The sequence below is a fragment of the Octopus bimaculoides genome, chromosome 9 (genome assembly GCF_046866305.1).
Source record: "Octopus bimaculoides isolate indiv1 chromosome 9, ASM4686630v1, whole genome shotgun sequence".
NCBI classification, from domain to species: Eukaryota; Metazoa; Mollusca; class Cephalopoda; order Octopoda; family Octopodidae; genus Octopus; species Octopus bimaculoides.
The window spans coordinates 45,495,355-45,517,801 of record NC_142936.1 but is presented as its reverse complement, the minus strand read 5'-3'; the positions used below and the strand labels follow the sequence as shown (position 1 = coordinate 45,517,801).

The 22,447-nt window shown below is 36.8% G+C and overlaps 1 protein-coding gene across 1 annotated transcript in view; it reads right to left on the bottom strand.

Moving 5' to 3' along the window:
- Window positions 1-22,447, bottom strand: part of LOC106877489 (Golgi to ER traffic protein 4 homolog) — a 63,234-nt gene that overhangs the window by 32,175 nt on the left and 8,612 nt on the right. The window lies entirely within an intron of this gene.

Here is a 22,447-nt window from a genome sequence, read left to right as displayed (position 1 = left end):
GCATTTGCATAGAGACTCCTCCATTGGCTTCAAGGAGAAATCAAGCTGGAGTATCATTTGTTATTTTAACATCCATGTTTTAACTTTTCCATACTTGTTAGAGCAGATTTTATACATCCAGAAGCTCTCCTATCACCAACCTTAACCTATTTTCCAAACAAGGTAATAATTCCTCTTGACTAGCATTCCATCAGTTACATCAATGAGGGTTCCAGTTGATCCAATCAACAGAACAGCTTGCTCGTGAAATTAACATACACAAGTGGCTGAGCACTCAACAGAAATGCATACCCATAATTTAGTTCTGAAAGAGATTCACTGTGACACAGAATGTGACAAGGCTGGCCCTTTGAAATAACTGGTACCATTCATTTTCACCAGCTGAGTGAACCTGAGTAACATGAATTAAAGTGTCTTGCTCAAAAATACAATACACCATCAGGAATTGAAATCACAACCTTAAGATCATGAGTCAAATACCAAACCACAAGGTTACATGCCATTTTCTTTAGACCAGTGGTTCTAAACCATTTTCTTTTTATCTAAGGACCCTTTTCCTTATTATTTTATTCTGGTAGACCTTCTCCCTAGCTGATTTTATAGATACTTCTTTTCAAATTACTATTTTACTCATCACACATTCACTTGTGTATGTTGAACTGTGTAAAACATTAGAGAAGGAAACCTTGCAATATATACATCTATAGCAAATTTTTTTTTATGAACCCTTAAAATAATATTGTGGCTCCAATTTACTATGTAATTTTGCATATGAGTACCCCACAAAATCTTATGTGGACCCCAGTTGAGAATCACTGCTTTAAACCATCAAACAATGAACAGCTAAATGGATGGGCATGTCCTCATGGCAAACTGTAAACAGTAACATTGCCTCAACAGTGAATTTGTTTCAATCACCAAGCAATGTCAAGACATAGTGAAGACAAACACATATGACAGACTTCTAACAGTTTCTGTCTGCCAATTCAAACACAAGGCATTGGACTGCCTGTGGACATAGAAGGTCCACAACTGACAATGCAAAGTAATGGGAACAAATGCTAAACCATGTGGTTCCAAACCAATCTTCTAAACCACATGGTCACGCCTGCACCTATATATATATATATATATATATATATATATACATACACACACACACACACACACACACACACACACACACACACAGAGGAAGTAAACATTAAAAAGAACAACAAAAGAAGCTCAAACTTTCACAAAAAATGATAATAGTTTAACAATCAAGAAGTTGAAACAAAAGTGTCTTAACATTTCAGAAGGTAGTCCTTCATTGGAAAGAGAAAAAGAAGCAGAGGAAGAAAAAGTGTAAATGTAGAAAAGAAAAAGAATTGCCATATTTCTTTCAAATTACAAAATTATTTTTAAAAAATACTGAAAGAAACAAATTTGATTAATAAACTAAAATACTCCTTTACTCTTTTACTTGTTTCAGTCATTTGACTGCGGTCATGCTGGAGCACTGCCTTTAGTCGAGCAAATCAACCCCAGGACTTATTCTTTGTAAGCCTGGTACTTATTCTATCGGTCTCTTTTGCCGAACCGCTAAGTTATGGGGACGTAAACACACCAGCATCAGTTGTCAAGTGATGTTGGGGGGACAAACACAGACACACAGACACACATATATATACGACGGGCTTCTTTCAGTTTCCGTCTACCAAATCCACTCACAAGGCTTTGGTCGGCCCGAGGCTATAGTAGAAGACACTTGCCCAAGTTGCCACACAGTGGGAATGAACCTGGAACCATGTGGTTGCTAAGCAAGCTACTTACCACACAGCCACTCCTGCGCCTATGTGTAAGATTCTGGTAAAAGGGAGCTGAAGGAACGATAAATGGTGATTGCTGTTTAACCTCAAGTCAGCCCTGACCAAGTAGACTTATATAATCACAGCTATTTTATCCATAACCATCCCACCATTTTGTATGTCTAAGACTTCATAATACAATGTGTTTTTTGTTTTTTTTTGTTTTTTGTAAGAAAATACTCTGCAATTGTTTTTCAGCTTAACCATAACTTCCCACCAAGTGATAAAACCAGTAATTAGAAAAACAGCTGACAATAGATTCATTATATTAGATGTAATACCTTGCTGTACTAGAATATTAAGATAAGCAATAACCAGAGTGACTGTAGTACCCACCAATCAAGAATGGAAACAGTGGGGAGAAATACAAGACTATGGCATTCCCCAACTTTTTCAGTTCATGATGTGGGGTAGCTTATAGTGATTAGTCGCATCTACACCTCAGCCCCTAGGATCTTAGTGTACCCTTAGTTCCTTAATATCCATTTTCATCACTGCTACCAATCCACTTTATGTTATACAATAGCAATAACAAGGAAACTGCTATATTGTTACAAGGCCTGGCAGAAATAACAATCAATTTCCTTCATATCACACTTAAAAAAAGCAAGTATCACATAATGTTATCTAGAGTACACTGTTGCTGGTAGAAAAAAGACAGCATGGTCATGGATTGAGTACTTTTGATCGAACCACAGGTCTAAATGAGAGCTGGCCTGGGGCTAAAATGCAGCAGTAGTTTTCTAGACAGACAATAACTCTAGCCAGGCAAATTAAAATTCTCTCTCTATCTCTCTCTATCTCTATCTCTCTCTATCTCTCTCTCTCTCTCTCTGCCTTTTCTGTTTGTTTTCCTGTCTTGTTTTTTGTCCGCCACTACATTCCTCCATGGCAAGATTTAATTTGCGTATACAAATTTAATCTGCGGTCCATGGGATGAGCCGTTTTAACGATGCGTCCTGCCCAAGCTCGTCGAAACACCGGTGTTAAAACGTGGGTAGCTGATGAAAAAGAATGTTCTCTATGTGGCTTGCGTGTTTTCTTGTCTACATTTGGTTTGCAATGTCCTGTACCCAGATATGCACCTATACATACAGGTGGATGTCAGTATACACATACCTGTACGAATATATGCATATACTCATTTACTATTTGTTTATATATATATATATATATATATATATATATATATATATATATATATATATATATATAAATAAAAACATATATTCGTACAGGTATGTGCATACTGACATCCACCTGTATGTATAGGTGCATATCTGGGTACAGGACATTGCAAACCAAACGTAGACAAGAAAACACGCAAGCCACATAGAGAACATTCTTTTTCATCAGCTACCCACGTTTTAACACCGGTGTTTCGACGAGCTTGGGCAGGACGCATCGTTAAAACGGCTCATCCCATGGACCGCAGATTAAATTTGTATACGCAAATTAAATCTTGCCATGGAGGAATGTAGTGGCGGACAAAAAACAAGACAGGAAAACAAACAGGAGAGAGAGAGAGAGAGAGGGAGAGAGAGGGAGAGGGAGAGAGAGAGAGAGAGAGAGAGAGAAAGAGAGAGAGAGAGAGAGAGAGAGAGAGAATTTTAATTTGCCTGGCTAGAGTTATTGTCTGTCTAGAAAACTACTGCTGCATTTTAGCCCCAGGCCAGCTCTCATTTAGACCTGTGGTTCGATCAAAAGTACTCAATCCATGACCATGCTGTCTTTTTTCTACCAGCAACAGTGTACTCTAGATAACATTATGTGATACTTGCTTTTTTTAAGTGTGATATGAAGGAAATTGATTGTTATTTCTGCCAGGCCTTGTAACAATATAGCAGTTTCCTTGTTATTGCTATTGTATAACATAAAGTGGATTGGTAGCAGTGATGAAAATGGATATTAAGGAACTAAGGGTACACTAAGATCCTAGGGGCTGAGGTGTAGATGCGACTAATCACTATAAGCTACCCCACATCATGAACTGAAAAAGTTGGGGAATGCCATAGTCTTGTATTTCTCCCCACTGTTTCCATTCTTGATTGGTGGGTACTACAGTCACTCTGGTTATTGCTTATCTTAATATTCTAGTACAGCAAGGTATTACATCTAATATAATGAATCTATTGTCAGCTGTTTTTCTAATTACTGGTTTTATCACTTGGTGGGAAGTTATGGTTAAGCTGAAAAACAATTGCAGAGTATTTTCTTACAAAAAACAAAAAAAACAAAAAACACATTGTTGAAGTCTTAGACATACAAAATGGTGGGATGGTTATGGATAAAATAGCTGTGATTATATAAGTCTACTTGGTCAGGGCTGACTTGAGGTTAAACAGCAATCACCATTTATCGTTCCTTCAGCTCCCTTTTACCAGAATCTTACACATAGGCGCAGGAGTGGCTGTGTGGTAAGTAGCTTGCTTAGCAACCACATGGTTCCAGGTTCATTCCCACTGTGTGGCAACTTGGGCAAGTGTCTTCTACTATAGCCTCGGGCCGACCAAAGCCTTGTGAGTGGATTTGGTAGACGGAAACTGAAAGAAGCCCGTCGTATATATATGTGTGTCTGTGTGTCTGTTTGTCCCCCCAACATCACTTGACAACTGATGCTGGTGTGTTTACGTCCCCATAACTTAGCGGTTCGGCAAAAGAGACCGATAGAATAAGTACCAGGCTTACAAAGAATAAGTCCTGGGGTTGATTTGCTCGACTAAAGGCAGTGCTCCAGCATGCCCGCAGTCAAATGACTGAAACAAGTAAAAGAGTAAAGGAGTATTTTAGTTTATTAATCAAATTTGTTTCTTTCAGTATTTTTTAAAAATAATTTTGTAATTTGAAAGAAATATGGCAATTCTTTTTCTTTTCTACATTTACACTTTTTCTTCCTCTGCTTCTTTTTCTATATATATATATATATATATATATATATATATATATATATATATACATATATACATATATATATATTATTTAAAAGAGTTCCAACTCCGTTTTTTAAAGTTTTATTTATATTCTTATAAAATTAATGTGGGATATAGAGTATTATTTTTATTCACATATATGTGTGTGTGTGTGTGTGTGTGTGTGTGTGTGTGTGAATAAAAATAAAAATAAAAAAATACAAAAAAAGGGCTTTGTATGATTGTGTATAGAGGAATATATTATTTAAAAGGATTCCAACTCTGTCTGTTTTTTGTTTTATTTATATTCTTGTAAAATTTATTCTATATCCCACATCAATTTTATAAGAATATAAATAAAACATAAAAAACAGAGTTGGAACTCTTTTAAATAATATATTCCTCTATACACAATCATACAAAACCCTTTTTTTATATTTTTTTTTAATTTTTTTTTTATTCACATATATATATATATATATATATATATATATTATATAGATACGAGGGGTGTATGAAATGTTTTGAGCCTTGAAGTCTTGTACCATGTTTTGTTTTGTTTTGTTTTTTTGAGGCTCAAGAATTTTCATACACCCCTCGTACACACACACACACACACACACACACACACACACACACACACACACACACACACACACACACAATCCTTGAATCACTTTGTAACTTCTACCCATGATATATATCTTTGGCCCAATGAGCAGCTAGCAGATTACCCATTGTTTGGGTAATTACTACTTCCAAGGTTCTGCTAGCTATGGAACATACATAGCCTGGATTTTATCTACTCCATTCCCAAATTTTGTATTTTTATTTGCTTAAACAGCAACTCCAGTTGCTAACAGTAAACTATAAAATGATTTTTTTCAGCTTATCAAACTTCAATATGCAAAAAATTTACAACCTTCTACGTCAATAAACTACTATTGTTCCTGAAAGTTATTTTTTATACTTTGTACGGACTGCTTGAAGCTTACTAATTTCCTACACCTTTACATATTAATATATATATATATATATATATATATATATATATATATATATATATATATATATATATATATATTTGCTTTCTTACTTTTAACCCTGGAAAGCGGAGTATAGGCCACTTATAATAGAATTCCATGTCCCCCTTTCTCTAGTTCCTTTTTTGTTGATCTACGCCACAAGTTCTTAGGCCTACCCCTCTTTCTATATCCATCCGGATTCCACTGTAAAGCACTTTTCGCTGCATTTGGTGTGTCCTTTCTAATTGTGCTACCAATCCACTTCCACTTTTTCTTAAATATTTGCTCTCTAAGCGAAACTTGATTCGTTCTTTGCCATAGCTCCATATCACTTATGTGTCCAGGCCATATACATATATATGTATATATATATATATATATATATATATATTATACACACACATACACACTTTTTTCTTATAGTAAAGTCTCAGTCAACACAAACTTTACAATAAATCTTAGTCAGTCCTCCATAAATGTTCAGTAGCTGCCCTAAAACTGGCTTCAAAATAAATTCAGTTTTATATATATATATAAATGTGGCATATTTGTGTTTCATAGATGGAATATCAGAAATGCAGAGTTCCAACAATCTAACCAAAATTTCCGACAGTTGCCATAAACAAAATTACATCAGAAACAACATGAATTTTTCATAAGCTTTTCACGTGTATTTTACAGGTAAAAATTTTAAAAAACTTGTCCTTGCAAAGCCACAATAACTAGACCTAAAAATGTGTCTTGAATATTCAAGATGTGTATGTTCAAGGTGATATACTCTCGAGGAAGGACGTGAAGTTGTCAAATACTTGCTCGTGTTTTATTGTCAGTTAACAAGTTGGTAGAAATGTTTGCCTGTTCCGGGTTCATTCCCACTGCGTGGCACCTTGGGCAAGTGTCTTCTACTATAGCTTCGGGCTGACCAAAGTCTTGTGAGTGGATTTGGTAGACGGAAACTGAAAGAAGCCCGTCGTATATATATATATGTGTGCGTTTGTCCCCCCAGCATCGCTTGACAACCGATGGTGGTGTGTTTACGTCCCCGTAACTTAGCGGTTCGGCAAAAGATACCGATAGAATAAGTACTAGGCTTCCAAAGAATAAGTCCTGGGGTCGATTTGCTTGACTAAAAGGCGGTGCTCCAGCATGACTGCAGTCAAATGACTGAAACAAGTAAAAGAGTAAAGAGTATGTCGAACAAAATGCATCATTTCTTCCAGCTCTTTATAGTTGATTTCAAATACTGCCATGGAGAACTTTGCCTTTTAGTTTTATGGAGTCAAAATAATTAAGTACCAGTCAATTGTTCAGGGAAGTGGGGATGGTCAATGTAATTGACTTGCACCTTACCCTAAAAATTGTTAGCCTGGTGCCAAAAATAGAAAGATTACATCATCATCATCATCATCATTGACATTTAACATCCATTTTCCATGCTGACATGGGTTAGATAGCTGGGGCCATACCAGGTTCCTTAGTCTGTTTTGGCTTGGATTCTACAGCTGGATGCCCTTCTGTTCACCAACCATTTTACAGATTGTATTGGATGCTTTTTATGTGACACCAGCACAATTAGTGTAATCAGCCATCCCTCCAGAAATGAACCTTCACCTCTTTCTTTGTCAGGTGTGAGACTAACAATGGATGTCACATAATGTTGGTGCAATTAACTCAGCAAATTTAATGAGAACACTCAGAGGATCACATCACTACCAGATAAAATTCCTCTACTTTTGGTACTCAACAACTAAACAGACTGTAACAAACAGAAACATGATGATGGCAATTTCATCATGTCTGAAAACCACATGAAAGAGCTGCACTCTTTCAAGTGGCTATGCAAACTGATCTTTGATGCTGTAGAGCTTTTCCTGCCTGCACTTAGTAGTTTTAACCCTTTAACATTCGGATTATTTTGTTCAATGTAAATGATTATTTATTTGCATTGTATTGAATTAACAATACATTATTTTTTTGTGATGAAATTTCAATGACGTAATTATTTATTTTTAAAATGACATTATATGATAGGTGTGAGAGACAGAAATATAGCCAGTTCCAACATAAAACAGACAGAATATTTGGGCCAGGTATGACTGGTTTAAATGTTTAAGGGTTAAAGTGAGAGTCAACCTATGCAATCTGTCCCCCACTCTTTAGACTCAGAGGTCTGACCACAGTGGCTCAACAGGTTAAGACAGCTGCAGTGACCAGCAAGTTGTAAGTTTTACATTGGAGTGGCTTTCTCCTCGATGCATTGCTTTACAGGGCTGGAGAGAGCTCCACCTACCCTGGAATTGCTGGAAGAGTGTCAAACAGGGCACCAGACTGCCTGAGAGATTCCACTCGTTAATCTGCTTTCGAGGTTGACTTCCCATAGCCTTTCTCAAGGCACTGTGAAATAGAAACATATGACATTCGGTAATGAAATTTCATGTAATTGAACAAAACCTCACAATAAAGAACTACAAAGTAATTATCTAAATAGAATTACCAACAACAGAAACTAAACAGCATCTTATAAGATAACAGCTAGGTTTTCAAAACATTGAAACAATAAACTAAAAGAGGTTCTCTGAAGTCACTTGACCTACAAAGAACCACACCCTACTGAAAATTGAAAAAAAAGGATTTGTTGATAGTGTTCTAGATATTCTGTCTGAGTGAAAAGAATGACATGTTCACATCTAGAACAGTTTTGATTAGAGAGGTCTGCTAGATGGATCCAAACAGCAAGAATAACAAAAGTTTCAGTTTGTATTCTGGTTCAATTCTTTCTTCCTGCAAACAAACACGAGTTCAACACACAGACCTACTTATTTAAAAGCTGAATCACAAGTAATGACTATAAAGGCCATATAAAAAATATGGCATTCTATCATCTAACAGCCATTTCAACATTCCATGATGCTAAAACAAGGGGGTGTATACATCTAATAGTTATTCTGACACTGTGTGGTGCTAAAACAACCAAACTATCCATTCTTCTGTCACTAGCACCACTACCATCGCAACTGCTACTACTAATCTTTATAAGTAAAAATGCTAAAATGCTGAAATCAATGTTCTTCAGTATTGAAGAAAAAAGAAGTAGAAAGAACGCAAGATCCAGAACAGGAAGTTAGAAAAATAATTAAGAGAAAATTAAATTATATAGCCAAGCAAACACAACAGGAAATACAAGAATGTTCTAGAATTTAATTTTCTTTCTTTCTTTTTTTTTCTTTTTTTTTTTTTTGAGATAAATAATGTAAAACTAGTTTTTATGAAATGTTTGTTTTAAAGAAAGATATAAGTAAGACTGGTGATGACAGCTGTAGTTATTACGAATGTGTTGCCACAAGTAAATCATTACACCATCACAAGCTGAACTCTGTTGATCTAATACATCCCCAAGTCTAATCCACACACACACACACACAAAGGAATAGGGTTCATGCAGGAGGTTGTCTTCAACAGAAGGGTGGAGGCACACAAGAAGGAAAAAAAAAAGAAAATTCAAAAGAACTTTTGACAAATAAACAGTATGGAGAAAAGTGTTCCAAAGAGCCAAGATTAACTGAAATACATAACCAAGCATCGTTACTAAAACCAAAAAAATAATATGAACAAGAGAACTGGGAAAAGAACATTGAAGGGTTTAGACAATTTCATTGACTCCAGTACCTGATTGGTACCTATTTTAACAACTTTAGAATGAGGGCAAACTTGACTTCACCAAGATTTAAAGTTAGAATGGCTGGAACTAAAGACAGTGAGACATTTTAGTCCAAAACTCTATTAATTCCGATAATGATCACCCTATTATTATTATTATTATTAACAAGAGTGGAGGTACATGGCTTAGTGGTTAGGGTGTTGGACTCATGATCACAAGATTGTGGTTTTTGATTTCTGGACCATGTGTCATGTTCTTGACCTGGCAAAAATAAGTAATCCTGCAATGGGCTGGTATCTCATCCAGGTGGGGAATATATACGCCATGGAAACCAGGAAACCAACCCTGTGAGTCTGTATGACTCGGGAAGGAACTTTACTTTCTTACTATTATTAACAAGGTAGTGAACTACAAACTGGTAGAATCATTGGCAAGTCAAACACAATGCTCTTTGCATTTTAAGTCCAAATTCTGCTGAGGTCAACTTTGCCTTTCATTCTTATGAGGTCAATAAAATAGGTACAAATCATGCTCTAAGGTCAATGTAAGCAACTAGCCACTTCACCCCAAAACTTCAGGCCATAAGCCTATAGAAGAAAGAATTACTATTATCATTGTCTTCATTTTTATTATTAGAGCAGTTGGTTCTCAGAATTGGTAGAGTTTTGGACATAATAATGCTTTGCAGTATTCAGTTGTGTACCTTTACATTCTGAGTTCAAATCCTGCCCAAATCAACTTTGACTTTACACAATTCGAGGAGGGATAATAAACACCAGTTGGGTACTGGAACTAATACAACCAAACATACCCATTCCTCAAATTTGAGGCTTAAGGGATTGGCAGAAGTATTTGACTGTCACACAAAATACTTCGCAGTATTGGTTACAGCTTTTTATATTCTAAGTTCAACTCTCAGTGAGACTTGAACTTAGAAGTTTGTTTCTTTTGTTCTGAGTAACATCAAGAATGATTCAACTTCAAGTGTGTGTGTGTGTGTGTGTGTGTGTTTCATCTCAATAAGCAGATGTACAAACATGACCATAAGATAGCTATGGCCTGTTCCTAAATACATGAACTAGCTAGCTGTGTCAAAAGTCAGTTCAAGTGAAAAAACTGAATAAGGATAGTCAATAACAGTACACAAAATATTTTCTAAGTATTTTTTTTTTCCATATATCTAGTAACCTCCCATATTTTTTAAATGAGTTATTAGATACTTTGATTTCAAGAAAGGGAAAAAGCCGAAAAATTTTTTATCCATCAAGACTGTTCCAAGAATATTAACATAGCATAGTAAGGGCAGGCTACCACAACAATACCTGTTTAAAGTACATGTCATCAAAAGATACACACATGCTTTAAGCAGGTATCTTTTTTCCTTCTCTTTTCTTGCTTATTTCTTTCTGACTCTACTTTGATAAGGGATTCATCAAAAACGTCCATCTACTTCTTTTCTTTTATTTGGCATACAACTTCTTATATTATTTTTTTTTTTTTGTGTGGGTTTACATTTGTCCACCACCTTTAGAATTTACATCTACCAGTTGTAACTTGTCATGCTGTCCATCTGTCCATCTGTTAATCCCCTCATTCCATAAGTGCTATTTTACCTACATGTATACACACACATGTATGTGTGTGTATATACATATATATATATACATACACACACACACATACACAAACGCATATATATATAAATGTCACTTCACATTTACATTGGGACAGATATGAGTAAAGAGAAATTATAATGTTTGTGGACTGTTTTAATATAAACTGCTAGACTGAGAGGCACCTCATGTAGATAAAGTTAGATAACAAAAGCTATACAACAACTGGAGCGAAACAGAATTCTTCATAGCTTCAAAGAAGAGACACCGAGATATTTTTAGACTACATCAAAGCAGTATGAAAAATATCTTAGGGCAGTCAGGTTACAGACTGGTTCCGTTGGTTATTTGCTTTGATTTCTTTGGTTTCAAATTTTGGCACAAGGCCAGAAATTTCAGGGGAGGGAGTAAGTCAATTACATCAACCCCAGTGATCAGCTGGTACTTATTTCATCAACCCTGAAAGGATGAAAGGCAAAGTCGACCTCAGCGTAATTTAAACTCAGAACATAAGGACAGACAAAATACCACTAAGCATTTTGCCCAGTGTGCAAACAATTCTGCCAGCTTCTTCCATCATTCTAAATGGCTAAATGGAACAGCTTTCTAAGAATTTCACACCAGCTTTCAGTAACTATTTTACTTAATCAAATATTAAATAAAAATCATATATCATTTTCTCAAATTTTCTTTACTTTAAGCTCACACTTGTTTTCTCCTCTCAGCACCTATACTATGTCTCCTCCCTTATATTCCACCCTCCACAGCGCTAATCATTTTCTTCCAAACCTACCTGACCTGTGTCAAACTAAACATAAATTATATCCTTGAAAAGTCTCAGAACGCATATAAAGATGATGAGTAATGTCATTTCCTGCGAGCTAATCCATGAATAAATACATAAACACATCTGATTTCTTTTTTTTTTTTTTTTTTTTGTTTCAGACATTACAGGCTGCATGTGCCATGCTGAAGTACCATCTTGAAAGATTTAGTCAAACAAATCAACAACAGTACTTATTTCAACTCTGGTATTTATTCTGTCAGCCTCTATTTTTTTTTTTTTTTATATGAAAGAGAAACATCAACGAACCAACACTGGTTGTTGAGTGACACAGAGCAATCACAAAGACACACATACATACATACACACACACACGTTCACAAGGCTCCCGCACACTTTTCCATCTAAAAAGTTCACCCACAGAGCAATTAGCCTGGAGCTCCAGTAGAAGATACTTGCACAATGTACCATGCAGCTCGGCTGAACACAAAAACCATGCAGTTGTGATGCAAACTTCTAAACGACACAGCCATACTGGTGTCTACAATCATCTTTTGACTTCTTATCTTGTTTCTGTCATTAGACCATGACCATGCTGGAGCACTGCCTTGAAGAATTTTTTGTCAAATGAATCAATCCCAGGACTTATTTTTTCCATTAAGCCTAGTACTTATTCTATTGGTTTCTTTTACCAAACCACAGGGATATAAACATACCAACACCAGTTGTCAAACAGTGGTGGGGCACACACACACACACACACACACACATATATATATATATACACACAACAGGCTTCTTTCAGTTTCTAACCCTAACCCTTATTTCTTTATTGCCCAAGAGGGGCTAAACATAGAGGGGACAAACAAGGACAGACAAAGGGATTAAGTTGATTACTTCTTTCAGTTTCTGCCTACCAAATCCGTTCATAAAGTCTGTCAGCCCAAGGCTATACTAGAAGACACCTGCCAAAGGTGTCATACAGTAGGACTGAACCTGGAAACGTGTGGTTAAGAAGGAAACTTCTTATCACACAGCCACACCCATGCTAAAGATTATCACCCAAATCATATGAATCTAGTTATCCTACTCTAAAATATTTGCTCCTTATAATTCCTCATTTCAAAGTAACTTCCTTTCAAATTGTCGTGCTTAAATAATTTATGCCTTATTTTTAGCACTGCCAAACATCAACAAAGACTGAGTTTTTCCATTAAATTTTTTTTCTACCATATTCTAACCAAACAACATTTGTTAATTATCTCCAGGACTTTACTTCCACCTAATTAGGTCATACAAACTGAAAACCTTTCCCCTTCCTTCTAAGAAATGTAATTACTGCAAATAAGAAGCAACACTAGTCTCAGCTAATTAAGTTGTCCTGTAGCAAACATGTACAACTAACCAGACTCCTACTGAAAAACATCTCATAAATTCAACTGAATTTTGACAAAAACAGCAGCAAGCTGGCAGAACTATTAGGAGCTGCAAACAAATATCTTGTAATATTTCATTTGAGTTCATTATGTTCTGAGTTCAAATCCTACCAAACTCAACTTCACCTTCCATCTTTCTAGAATAAAGTCAAGTCAAGAGTAAAGACCACTCTCAGTTCTGAATGACCAAAGGATTGCACCTAGAAAGTTACCTTCCAAAGTGCAAGTCCAGGCAAGGTTATATATGGAAGACCAGCAGTCGCCCATGAATACCAGCCTCCCCTCTCCACACCACCAATGTTACCCAAGGGAAAGGCAAAGGCTGATACAGTATGACACCATTGAGGTTGTAATTCATTTCTACAGCTGAGTGAACTGGAGCAACATGAAATAAAGTGTCTTGGTCAAGAACACAATACACAGCCTAGTCCGGGAATCAAACTCACGACCTCATGACTGTGAGCCCGATGCTCTAACCACTGAGCCATGTGCCTTTACACATCCATCCTTCTAGTGGCAATAAAATCAAGATCAGTAATAACTGACTTTAGCACGTGACTTAAATTTGAGATTTTGTATCTGTAAAAGAAATCGCTAATAATAATAATAATTTCTAACTCAGACACAATTAGTGGGGTGATGAAGAGTCAATTATATCAATTCCAGTAGAAGACTGATGCTTTATTTTATCAACTCCCAAGGATGAAATGCAAAGTTGACCACAATGAAAAGGTACACTGTGCAATGTAAAGACAAGACACATGCACACACACACAGATACATATATACAATGCACTTCTTTCAGTTTCACTCTACCATATTCACTCACAACATTTTCGTTGAAGGTATAGTAGAAAGTGCATGCAATATATATCTCCACCCTTTGCTTTCTTTCTTCACTTGTCTCCCTTATACCTTTCTCTCTCTATCTCTCTCCCCTGCCTCTCATTCTTTAGTCCCTTTGATCTCTTTTCCCTCTCTCTTATTCCTTAGTCACTCTTTCCTCCCCTCTTTCTAATTCTTTAATCCCTCTGCTCTCTGCAACTCTTACCCTTTCCTACCATGCAATTGCTGTCCAAAGCATTGTCATCCTTTTTCAACCAACCATCATCCAGGCCGTCATGTTTATCCATCCTCTTGCTCGGTCTGTTAAGACTTTCCATTTCTCCGTCACACCAGCCTTACTACATTCGCCTGATAGACAAAAGACTCTTTTTTGTTATTTATTTATGTCGTAATTGTACAATTATTTTCATTTTGTCGTATAGCCGAAAGGCATTTGCCCATTGTATATGTATAATTCTTTTTCTGTTGCACTTGTATTATTATTTCATCATGTTTCTTCGTCTAATAGTCGAAAGACCCTTTCTGTTATTTATTTATTTGTAAATGTACAATTATTTTCATTTTGTTGTATAGCAAAAAGGCGTTTGTCTGTTGTATGCATATAATTCTTGCTTTCTTGTTCTTGTTTTCATTCTTGTATACAACACCGTTTGCTTTCCCCAGAAGCTTAATGCTTTTAGCTTAACGCTCTGGCACTTGCTGAATTCAAGCGGTCTCAGGGATAAAAAAGTGCAAAACCATGAAGACTTTCCAGATTCTGAGTGATGAGGAAATATGCGGCGAATGGTCTGTGTTTCTTGTTTTTTGTCCAGTTTTCTGTTTGTTATATTATCATTTGTCTTTCCATATGTTGTTTTTGTCATGTTCTTTCTGTCCTATCCTTGATTTTTAATATATATATATATATATATATATATATATATGTATATATATATATATCAAAACAGAACATATATACACACACATATACATTCACTTATACATACATATATGTATACACATATATATAGAGAGAGAAACACACACATATATTTATGCTTGTATGTATTTGACTGTACATATATATACATGCATAAATATGTGTATGTATGAGTTTATATGTGTGTGTGTATTTGCATGTGTATATTTGCAAATGTATGTGTGTGTGCGTGTGCATGCATACATATATATATATATATATATATATATATATATATAGATATCATCATCATTGTTGTTTAATGTCCACTTTCCATGCTAGCATGGGTTGGACGATTTGATTGAGGACTGGCAAGCCAGAAGGCTGCACCAGGCTCCAATCTGAACTGGCAGAGTTTCTACAGCTGGATGCCCTCCCTAACACCAACCACTCCGAGAGAGTAGTGGGTGCTTTTACATGCCACCGGCACGAGGTCCAGTCACACAGTACTGGCAACGCCCATGCTCAAAAAGGTGTTTTTTACGTCCCACCTGCACGGGAGCTAGTCCAGAGACATTGGCAACGACCTCACTCAAATGATTTTCTAATGTGCCACCAGCACAAGAGCTAGTAGGTGATGTTGGTAACGATTACGCTCAAATGATGCTATTTACAGGTCACTAGCACGGAAGCCAGAAAGCTGCTCTGGCAATGAACATGCTCGGACAGTGCTGTTAGTGCTCCACTGGCACAGGTGCCAATCATCGAGTATGGTTCAATTACGATTTCGATTTCACTAGCCTCAACAGGTCTTTGCAAGCAGAGTTTAGTGTCCAATGAAGAAGAGGTTGGCATGAGTGCCAGTCGTTGGATTCGGTTCGATTTCAAATTTCATATAAACTTGAATGTTTATGTGTGTGCACTTATTACATTTATCTCTAATTCTCTTTTTATATGACTAGTTTTGTTCCTTATTCTCCATTCCTCCTATCTACTGGACTCCTAGTTACTGACAATAAATAAAAGCTTCATTCTAATGTAAATTGTGTATTATTTAATTCTCTGCAAAATTTCTAATAGGAGGTATCTTGCAGGTTTCTCCTAAATATACAATTTTGTAACTCTAGCAAATGAAACGTGTAATGGTGAATAAATAATATCAAAACATTTTTTTCCCAATCTCTTGTTTTGATACGTAATTACTCTGTGAAAAATATTGCCCAGTATTTTTCAACTCTTATGCATACATCACACAAATATAACATCTTTATATAATTTTGGAGTACTGGAATAAGCAGATGTGCTTCAAGAGGACACAGTTTGGATTATAACCCTTTCTATGGCTAGATACCCTTCCTTACACCATCCATTTAAAAGAAAGTATTGAGTGCCACATAAAAAGCACCCAATACACACTGTACATTTTGAACTGTAAATACCTGATTAACTTTATAGTATATTTTCATAAAAATAGAATTATATACAAGATAAACTTTTTGGGACAGGTGAAAAGTTTTATTGGTTAGTGTAAAGTAAAGACAGCCTACGAGTGCAGGGAGTAACAAAATTTTTTCACATGCCATTAACAAATTTAAAAAACTGGATCAAAATGTTTAATGGCAACGTGTGTGTATGTGTCTGGTTGGTTAAGAAGTTTGCCTCACAGCTACATGGTTTCAGGTTCAATGACATTGTGCAACATCTTAGGCAAAAGTCTTCTGTTATTGCCTCAGACCAACTGATGCCTTGTGACTGGAACTGATAGACAGAAACTGTATGGAAACTTATTGTGTGTGTGTATATCTGTATATGCACACACACGTGCACATATATATATGCACACACACGTGCACGGCTGTGTGGTAAGTAGCTTGCTTACCAACCACATGGTTCCGGGTTCAGTCCCACTGCGTGGCACCTTGGGCAAGTGTCTTCTACTATAGCCTCGGGCCGACCAAAGCCTTGTGAGTGGATTTGGTGGACGGAAACTGAAAGAAGCCTGTCGTATATATGTATATATATGTATGTGCATGTATATGTTTGCGTGTCTGTGTTTGTCCCCCCAACATCGCTTGACAACCGATGCTGGTGTGTTTACATCCCCGTAACAGCGGTTCAGCAAAAGAGACTGATAGAATAAGTACTAGGCTTCCAAAGAATAAGTCCTGGGGTCGATTTGCTCGACTAAAGGCGGTGCTCCAGCATGGCCACAGTCAAATGACTGAAACAAGTAAAAGAGAGTAAAGAGTATATATATATATATATATATATATATATATATATATATATATATATATATATATTAGTGAAGGCGAATGGCTTAGTGATTAGAGTGTCGATCTCACAATCATGAGATAGTGAGTTCAATTCCCAGATCGAGCTGTTCTTGAGCAACACACTTTATTTCATGTTGCTCCAGTTCACTTGGCCACAGAAATGAGTCGCAATGTCATTGGTGCCAAGCTGTATCAACCTTTGCTTTTCCCTTGGATAACATTGGTGGTGTAGATAGGGAAGACTGGTATGCATGGGCAACAGCTGGTCTTCCATAAACAACCTAGCTGGAACCTGTGCCTCTGAGAGGAACTTTCTAGGTGCAATCCCATGGTCATTCATTTTCGAAGGGGGCCTCTTTTCATATATATATATATATATATATATATGCATAAAAAGCTCCTAGTACAATCTGCAATGTGGTTGGCATTGGGAAAGGCATCCAGTTGTAGAAACCAAGCCAAAACATAAATGGAACCTAGTGCAGCTCTCTGGCCTTGCCAGCATGGAAAACGGATGTTAAATGATGAGGATGATAATGGTTTGTCTGTTTTGGCATGGCTTCTATGGCTGGATATCCTTCCCAATGCTAACCATTTTACAGAGTGTATTGGATGCTTTTTATGCATATATAGGTGCAGGTGTGGCGGTGTGGTAAGTAGCTTGCTTACCAATCACATGGTTCCGGATTCAGTCCAACTGCATGGCACCTTGGACTTCTACTATAGCCTCAGGCCAACCAAAGCCTTGTGAGTGGATTTGGTAGATGGAAACCGAAAGAAGCCCATTTTTTGTGTGTGTGTGTGTGTGTGTGTGTGTGTGTGTGTGCATGTGTATGTCTGTGTTTGTCCCCACCACCACTGCTTGACAACCAATGCTGGTATGTTTACATCCCTGTAATTTAGTGGTTCAGCAAAAGTGACTGATAGAATAAGTACTAGGCTTACAAAGAATGAGTCATAGAATCATGGCTGCAGTCAAGTGACTGAAACAAATAAAAGAGTAGTAAGGTCGATATAATCGACTAGTCCCCGTCCCCTGAAATTTCAAGCCTTGTGCCTATAGTAGAGAGGATTTATATATATATATATATATATATATATATATATATATATATATATATATATATATATAAAAGTAAATGAGTATATGCATATATACGTACAGGTATGTGCATACCGACATCCACCTGTATGTATAGGTGCATATCTGGGTACAGGACATTGCAAACAAACGTAGACGAGAACACACGAGCCACATAGAGAACATTCTACTTCATCAGCTACCCACGTTTTAACACCGGCGTTTCGACGAGCTTCGGGCAGGACGCATCGTTAAAACGGCTCGTCCCATGGATCGCAGATTAAATTTGTATACGCAAATTAAATCTAGCCATGGAGGAATGTAGTGGCGGACAAAAAACAAGACAGGAAAACAAACAGAAAAGGCTTTACGGCCAGACGAGAAAAATTATGTGTGTATGAACGCGATGAGGCACGGAACCGAGAGAGACAAAGTGGTGGCGTGCGTTACTTGGCGAAAGCCAAGGAAGGAAAGGATTATTGACCGGAAGCATGTGACCATGCCGGTGTAAGGGGAAGAGAGAGAGTGGTAGAGGGAGAAAGAGAGGGAGGAAGTAGAAGAATAGGTGAGCAACGAGAGGAAAAGAGAAAGAGAGGAAATACGAGGGGGAAAAGGAGATACGTAGTAGTAACAGAGGAAGAACAAGAGGGGTAAGGAGAGATACGTAGTAGTACAGAGGAAGAACGAGGGGGGGGAGAAAGGAAAGAGAAAGAGATAGAGTAGCGTCGGAGGATAAGTTTACGAAAACTACTTACAATTTTTGTGAGACGCTGCGTTCAATCATGTAAAAACAAAAGTAAATGAGTATATGCATATATACGTACAGGTATGTGCATACCGACATCCACCTGTATGTATAGGTGCATATCTGGGTACAGGACATTGCAAACAAACGTAGACGAGAACACACGAGCCACATAGAGAACATTCTATATATGTGCATGTGTGTGTGCATATACAGATATATATACACACACACACACACAATAAGTTTCCATGCAGTTTCTGTCTCTCAGTTCCAGTCACAAGGTATCAGTTGGTCTGAGGCTATAATAGAAGACTCTTGCTCAAGACGTTGCATACTGTCATTGAATCTGAAACTATGTAACAGTGGGGCAAACTTCTTAATCAAGCAAATACACACACATTTATGTAGCTATCGAACATTTTTATCCATTAATGGAATGTGAAAAATTCTTGTTACATCCTGCACTACCAGGCTGTCTTTACCTTAGCCATTAAAACTTTTCACCTGTTCAAGGAAGTTTAGCTTGTGTGTAATTCTATTTTTATTAAAATATACCATGGAGTTACTCAGCTGTTTACACCTCAAAATGTTGAAACATCCAACAACTTAACAATTTACCCAAAGAATGTTATTTTTTTTTGTTTTTTTCCACTAATAGAAAACAACCCCAAAAAGACAGGTTTTGCAAGTCTACTAACTCTTTAGTAATTTATTTTTCTCTCTCTTTCTCAAGGGGTGGGCGGTTTAAGAAGCTTGCTTCCCAACTATGTGATCTTGGGTTCAGATCTACTATGCAGCACCTTGAGTATCTTCTGCTATAGCTAAAGGCTGACCAAAGCCTTGGGAATGGATTTGAAAAGCAGAAACTGAAAGAAGCCCTTCATATTTTAAACACACACACACACACACACACACACACACAGGTGTGGCTGTGTGGTAAGAAGTTTGCTTCCCAACCACATGCCACTTTGGGCAAGTGTTTTCTACTATAGCCCCAGGCCAACCAAAGCCTTGTGGGTGCATTTGGTAGATGGAAACTGAAAGAAGCCTGTCATATGTCATATACAAATGGAAATTTCTATCTTTCTGTCTGATACCATCTTGCTGCCTATACCAGTGAATAAGTCCTGGAATCAATTTATTCGACTAAAACCCTTAAGGCAATGCTCTAGCATGACCACAGTCAAATGACTGAAACAAGTAAAAGAGTAAAAGAATATATGTATGTGTGTTTGTCTCCCACCTCTTGACAACTGGTGCTGGTTTGTTTATGTCCATATAAATTTGTAAGTCAGCAAATTAAGCTGTTAGAACAAGCACCAGGCTTAAAAATAAGTAGTAGGATCAATTTGTCCAACTAAACTCTCCAAGGTGGTACACTAGCTTCACCATAGTCCCAACACTGAAACAAGTAAAAGATAGAAGATATCTTACTACTGTAAGAAAGTAGTCATCAAAGAATATGCCAGAGATGTTTAATATTCTTTCTTTCACTCTTTTATTTCAGTCATTGACTGCAGCCATGCTGGAGCACCACCTTGAAGGGTTTTAGTCAAAGAAATCGACTCCAGGACTCATTATTTGTAAGCCGAGTACTTATTCTATTGGTCTCTTTTGCCAAACCACCAAGTTACAGAGACATAAACACACCAGCATCGGTTGTCAAGCTGGAGAATAAACATAGACACACACACACACATATATATATATATCTGTAAAAATGTGACACTTATTCGGTAGCCATGATAAAACTCTGAGTTTTGGATGCCGGGGTGTCACATATTTTTACAAATAAATTCCTCTATTTACATAATATCGAGGTCTCTTTCTTTCTTTTGTTATCCTTTATATATATATATATATATATATATATATATATATATATATATGACAGGCTTCTTTCAGTTTCCCAACTTTTTTTTTTTTTTTTTGCTCAGTCTGGAGGAAGGAAAAGTGCCGATGGCCTTCACAAGTTCTCTTAACCCATTAGCATTCAGATTAATTCGTCAAATATAATACTTTTTTATTCACATTGTTTTAAATTAATCATGCATTACCTCAGTTTTGAAATTTCAAAGAAGCATTTGTTTATTTTTGAAATGACATTGTAGGATAAGTGTAAGAGGCCAGAGCTGGCTAGTTTGAACATAAAACAGATAGGATATGGCTGGTTTAAAGACTAAAGGGTTAAACTAGTAGTAAAATTGATGCCATTAATGTTTCTTTTGACCCTCTATAAGTCACTCTGTGGGATAGGCACAAGCAGGAGGAAATTCCAAAGGGTCAATATTCTGGGAAGAAAGGAATGAGTTTAATGATTAGTATGGATCATGGTGAGGTTAGACACAAAAACGGAGAGGATCAGAGGAAAGTAGGATAAGAATGCCTGAGTACGGGTGTCATGAGCCCAGTCAATAGTGGGAGCAGAGGCCATTAAAGTAGCAATAGAAAAGGCAGAGGGAGAAAACAGCATGGTCGTGAGCAAGAGGTTGGAGTATGTTTGTAAAGGACTTTATGTCAATCAGTTGGGTGGCTCCCATCTAGGATGTCTGTGTGGGCAACAATAGTAGTTCCAGATTTGACAGGAAAACCCTGTTCTGGACATCACTGAAGCTTTGTAGAATATCGATAATTGTTATAAAGTACAAAAACAAGGATCTTGACATCAAGACAGACTGTACATAACCTATACTTACAAACTACATGTGGAGCAAAATGAAAACACTTCAACTGAAAATCCACACTAGATATATGAATAGTGCAATTCATAACTATAGCTGCTTATAACCAATTTTCACCTCTAAATTCAAAATCTGAAGTTCTCTGTTGGCCTGCCAAACACTCATCATTATATACAGAGGAACAAAAGACACCATGTGTGCCAACTTTTGCAACAATTTATAGCAGAACTTCTAAATGAGTGCTTCCTAACCTTCTGAAACACAATATCACTTTTTGTAGCATAGTGCTGCTTTTCACCAAATGGTGTTTCACAAAATTTTTTTATGTTTTCTTTGCAGGTTTAAAATTTTTTTTTATTAAATAGAAATTATTTCAAGCAGTAGTTTATTATCCATATAATCAACCATGTGTTTCATCATCATCATCAAAATTTAATGTCTGTTTTCTATGCTGGTATGGGTTGCACAGCTCAGCAATAACTGGCAAGGCCAGGGGTTGCACCAGGTTCCATAGTCTGTTTTGGCTTGATTTCTACAGCTAGATGCCCTTCCTAACACCAACCATTTTACAGAATGTACTGGGTGCTTTTTACATGTCACCATCACCAGTGCTTTTTATGTGGCACCAGCACCCACACCGAT